We start from the raw sequence: 6,000 nt of genomic DNA, 5'->3' as shown, positions 1-6,000 counted from the left end.
TGGAGTTGATCGGGTGTGAGAGAAAAGGGAGAGATGTGTGAGAAGATTAGGTGTGAGCTAGGGTTAAAACGGTAAAATTAAGGCATTAGGGTTAGGTTAAAATTAGGGCAACAATAAGCTTACTTGTCAACTTTAATATATAAGAAGATTGTTTAGGATAATACATAATATATGAAAAATTCAAAGTTCGAACAAAACACCACAAAAAAAAACTATATATAATTTGAATTTGATTTTATTATTAGTAAGTAATTTGAATTATTTAGGGTCCATTAAATCAAATGAGACTAGGGCTCTATATATCATAATGAATTGTTCATAAAATGGAGGTTGAATTTTATCGAGTAAAAAAAGAGACTTTATTCTCTTTGGTTTTTGCAAACCGTCTTAGAATTTATAGGTTTTCTATGGTGTTCACTCAAACTTATCAACTGAAGTATCCATATCGGTTGTGACGTGTTCGCAACTTAACAATAGATTGTGACATATTCAGCCATGCACCATCCCGACTTTCAGTTTGGTATTTAAGTGCCGTTTTTGAAATTTTGGTGGCCTAGAACGAACCTCCAATCAAAATAAACATTAAATAGAAACAAACCTCATTACCATCAGGCACACTTTCTTTTAAAAAGAGTGAACCATCAATTTAGTCCCCGAATTTTCACGGGTCAGCCAAATTCGTCCCTCAATTATGCGAAATATCAATTTAATCCCTGAATTTATAAGACGTCCATCAAAAAGGTCCCTCCGTTAACGGGCTCCGTTAGCCATGCTGACATGTTGCCTTGCATGCTGTGCTGTCTTGTACGCGTGGCAAGAAGGAAGCCACGTGTTCAGGGACGAATTTGATTGATTTGGAAAAAGTTCACTTTTCATTTTTCAATTTAATTTTTTCGTGCTTTTCCCATTTTGCCCCTGCATTACATATTCCTCCTTCTTCACATTTTACTCAGAAACATCAAAAACATCCTTAACTCTTCTCCTTCCCGCTAAAACGTTCTCCATTGTCACCCCTCCAAAATCATCATCATCTCCATTGATTGGGTTAGATGGATGCTTTCTTAAGGGGTATTATGGAGGACAACTTTTGTCTGCTGTGGGACAAGATGGAAATAACCAGATTTATGTCATTGCTTATGCCATTGTGGATGTGGAGAATAAAGATAACTGAAAATGGTTTTTGGAATTACTACATAAAGATCTTGAAAATTATAAGCATAATGGATGGAACTTCATCTCACACATGCAAAAGGTATGAATAACCATCTTAGTCTTTTTCTCATTCATGTTATGTCCCTTTTTTGCATGCATACTGATGTATAGTAATAGCTGAAAATGTTATAGTTTTAGAACTGATGTTATAGTAAGTAAAATAATGCAGGGACTATTTTGATATTTATTAATATAATTTAGGGACTATGTTGGTATTTAGAAATATCATTCATGGACTGTTTTGATAGTAAGTAGTATAATTCAGGAACTACTTTGATGGATAGTGATATAATTCAGGGAATATTGATTCTGTAATTGTTAAAATTGGCAGGGTTTGATTCCAGTCATGCAAGAAGTGATGTCAGGGGTGCCACATAGATATTGTGCAATGCATCTATGGATGAACTTCACAAAACAATGGAAGGATAATGAATTGAGAGGGGTGGTATGGGAGTGTGCAAGGGCAACAATTAGTATATTAATTGAAGGACTGATATGATTGAATCTGTTATGATTTTATGGACTAATTTGATTGAATTTGAAATTTCAGAGTGTTGCACCAAGGAGGTATGGCCTTAGAGGACCGATTCCTTCAGCTGATAGGCCTAAGAATACATCAATGAGGGGTCCTACAGCAGCTCATCCAACTCCTGCTTATGTAATTTCTCAGACTTATGACTTATTACCTATGACTTTTGCCTATGTAATATTTCAGTTTCAATTTGTGTGTTCTGTAATTTCAAGGATCAATTTGATATATGATTAAAATATTCAGGGACTTATTTGATGGTTTTTATTATGATGTGGGGATGTATTTGAAGGTTACATTTCTGAATCATCTTCAACCTCTTTTCATAACCATTAAATTTGCAGCTTGAAGATGAAGCTCGACTTTCCCATATTCCCACCCCCATCATTTCAGATTCAATTTCAAGCGTTTTGCTTCAAGAAATTTTAGGGATTTTAGCTTCAATACAAAAAAAATTAGGGTTTTAAGTTTTTTGAATTGGGGAAGAACTGGACTACTTATTATTGGAGGAAATTTAGGTGATATTAGAATGTAGATTATAGATTGTGTAATTAGGGTTCCAATTTTATACAATTGGGGAAGACAAAGTCGTTGGGGGAAGAAAAGAGTTGTTTGGGAAGAATTAAAAAAAAAATCTACAAATCAATCAATTTAGTCCTTCAAAATGTTTGGAATTATCGGCCAAATTAGTCCCTGCCTACGTGGCGTATGACATGTAAGAGGTTAACGACCACGTCAGCCCCGTTAACGGCCCGTTTGACCAGAAGGACTAAATTGATTGACAATTAACAAATTCAGGGATTAAATTGATATTTCGCATAATTGAGGGACAAATTTGGCCGACCCGTAATAATTCAGGGACTAAGTTGATGATTCACTCCTTTTAAAAACTAAGAAATGTTTTTAAGACCTAATAGACCCCTAAAAAAGAATTTGGTCCAAATTTTCGTACTTATATTTTAGGGTTAGGACAGTCGCCCTCTTCGTCATGTCTCATATACGGTCTTGGATACTTGCGACCCTTGAGGGCCGTCTAAGGAATATTTTACCCTTATCCTTGTATCCGTGGATCACCATAATTCTCATGAGAACCTAAAAAACATCTATTATTTTCAATCAAAACGGAAGTTACAAAGATTAGATTTAAGAAAGAAAAAAAAAAAAACAAATATAAATAAATTCATGAGCGGCATAATTCAAATGCCACGATTGCTACATGACTTGATTGCCAAAAACACAAGTCAAAGCGAATTAAATTATGAGCGGCATAATTCATCAATGATCAATGAATTAAATTCATGAGCGGCATAATTCATCAATGATCAATGAATTAAATTATAAGGAAGTCAAGCGAATCTTCACCAAATCAAAGCTATCGTAATAAAGGCCAAGCTGCTGTCAATTGCCAAATCAATTCCAATTTCCAAACTAAACTCCCAATAAAATACTGAAATGAATTCTCACAATAACGTGATATGCTGGCACCGTTTGTTAATCAATCGTACATCTTTGTCAAATAGAATAAGGATTTTAAGGAAAGAAATTAATAGACTAGAGTGAATAAAGTATTGTCCGTTCTTTACCGCTTTTTTTCGGATAACACTTATCTACCATAATGATATATATCATTGTCCAATTAGAATGTGTCACGTGGCACACCCTTTAAAAAAGTATATCAAATAAAACATTTATAAAGTAACATTGGTAGGTGGCACACTATAATTGGTCAATGGTATATATCATTGGTACCTTAATGGTACACAAGTGGAATCCCTTTTCTTCAGCATACTTTATGAACTCGTGCTCACATTAGACGGTGATACAACCCAACTGTTTGAGACCACCTGTATTTGATATTCGTAGTATCAATACTTCTTATTAAAGATGTATTAGATATCCGACATGTCTTGGTCTCAGACACATGTGATTATATTTAAATTAATTTATTTTCTCAAATTATTATAGTATTGACATTGTCTTTTTCAACAAATATATATGCTTTTGGCATTGTCAAGTGTCGGTCTATGAATCGGTGCTTCAGAGTCTTATGGCCACTTGATCTAAGCTCTCTCTACGTATATGATTTTTCCTCTCCGTGTGGTGCGATCTCTTCTCTCTATTGCTCTCTGTTTTCCATTATTTTGTTTCTTATATTATTATTGTTGTTGTTGTTTTGCTTTTTTTGAATTAGTTTTTTCTTCGCCAAATATTTCTTTTGATACTTTAAGTTTAAGGATCTATTTGAAACTTATGAACTTAAAAAATTTCAAATAGGTACTTTAAATTAACAATTTAAAGGTCTATTTGAAAGTCAAAAAACTTACAAGATCTATTTGAAACTTAAAAAACTCAAACGACTAACCCGGTATGTTTGTCAAACTTAAAGGACCAAAAGATGTATAAGGATACTGTTGAGAGTCCCCTTATATAGTGGAGATTGTAACCGTCGAGGCGAGTTTTAAGGGTATGTTTAAGGAGCCGTTACAAGGGTATTTGAACCAGACATCCAGGTGCTATGAGCACCTCCCTCGCGGAGAGGGGTGTGTTGCAAGTAATCCCCCAAATGCGAGATTTGAGTCTTTCTGGATTGGGCCTATGGAAATGGGCCTTTACATACCTTCGCTCGGACCGGAACATATAGGGAAAGGAATGGGTATGGTTATGATATAGTTAAGTTAGAGTTTTACTTGAATGAGTTTTTGTTTTGAAATTCAATCCCTATGCAAGCTAGTCATATCTTTAGCAGAGTTTTATTTCCTTTTGAGAGGGTTTAAAAGTTGATTTGATCATATGTATAAACGTGTGTGCGTGCGAGCGTGCATGCGTGTGTGTAGAATTACATGTACTAGTGTTAGTTTGTTTTTTTTATTATTGTTTCTGGTATTTTGTAGCTTGCTATGTGTATAAACTTTTTTATTTGTGTTTATCCTTTAAACAATATACTTAGAGGACCGATGACAAAGCTGACAATCCAAGAGAGAAACATAAATGCATGACACTGATGCTCATTTGATGGACAACTGAGCCTTTTCTTTATGTTTCTTGTGATTAGATAGTTAATCAACAAAGCAAATGAAGTGCAGTCTCTCTGAAACGAAATAATCTCTTGTATTTTGATAGCAGGTGGGAACTCCATTAAGAAAACTTGGAGCATTATAACTGCCTTAGTAAATGAAAGACTCAACAACTTCGCCCACTTTGCTTTAGTAGGGTTCATCCAAGACAACCGTTGTTGCACAGTACGTGCAGCTTCTGGTGCCAGATCAACGACAGCAACCGACGAGAGCATACATCCAATCATATGTTTCATCCTCTCCTCGCCCCTCTGCCTCCTCTCCCTCCGCGGTGCCAAAGCACCACTACTACGACTTTCCGGATGGCAAGGATGACTTCAACAAACCTCACCACTCACACCAAGTCTTGACGGCGGTCATCATAGTTGTGGCCGTCGTTTTTTTACTCGTGATCCTCTATATCGTTATCCGAAAGGTGGTGAAGAAATTCAGTGATGTTCCCAATCAAGGGGCGGATGGTTTTGAACTGGGAGGTTTGCCACAACAGGAAGAAAGAGAAGATCCATGTCCATCCTCTCCTGCCTCGCCTTAGTAGCTGGGACATTGTTGCTTCAAATTCGATCGTTTTATTGTGACAGTATAATTGTGGGTGGATCCCACAAAGATAAAGTTTAAGGTGATGAAGTTCAACAATTTTTTTGTGGTAGTATTATTGTATTAACCCTTCTCATGTCGGAGTTTCCTCTTTCTCTTAAACCGAAGAAAAAGATAGATTTTTCCAAAAGTATTTCCTCGTTTCTATTTATGATCACTTATTTAATCTCTCAGTATTTTAAGAAAATAGAAAACTTAGGTACAATTCCTTATGTACTTTTCGTATGGTTCTTAAATAAAAATACATATTTTTTGGATATAACAAACTTTGAGAAAATTATGGATTTGAAGAAATCATGATGAATTTAGTTAAGAACCATACGAAAAGCACCTAAGGAATTGTACCTAAGTTTTCTCCTTTAAGAAAAGTAGTTTCCCTAGGTTCACAATGTTATCTTGGTTGGCAATATTTGCAACTGGTTTTGGTTTTCTCCTGAACGTTGTTTTCCATCTTATATTTCATTAAATTAATACTAGTGTTATGAATTATTAATTTAGTGGATGTCCATCATTAGTCTTCCACCTTCCTATAACTCCCATAAGTGAATGGATGGTTAATGGTCCTTAATTACTTTGATATTTCACATGCTC

The sequence above is a fragment of the Medicago truncatula genome, chromosome 7 (assembly GCF_003473485.1).
Source record: "Medicago truncatula cultivar Jemalong A17 chromosome 7, MtrunA17r5.0-ANR, whole genome shotgun sequence".
NCBI classification, from domain to species: Eukaryota; Viridiplantae; Streptophyta; class Magnoliopsida; order Fabales; family Fabaceae; genus Medicago; species Medicago truncatula.
This window is presented reverse-complemented; position numbering follows the sequence as displayed.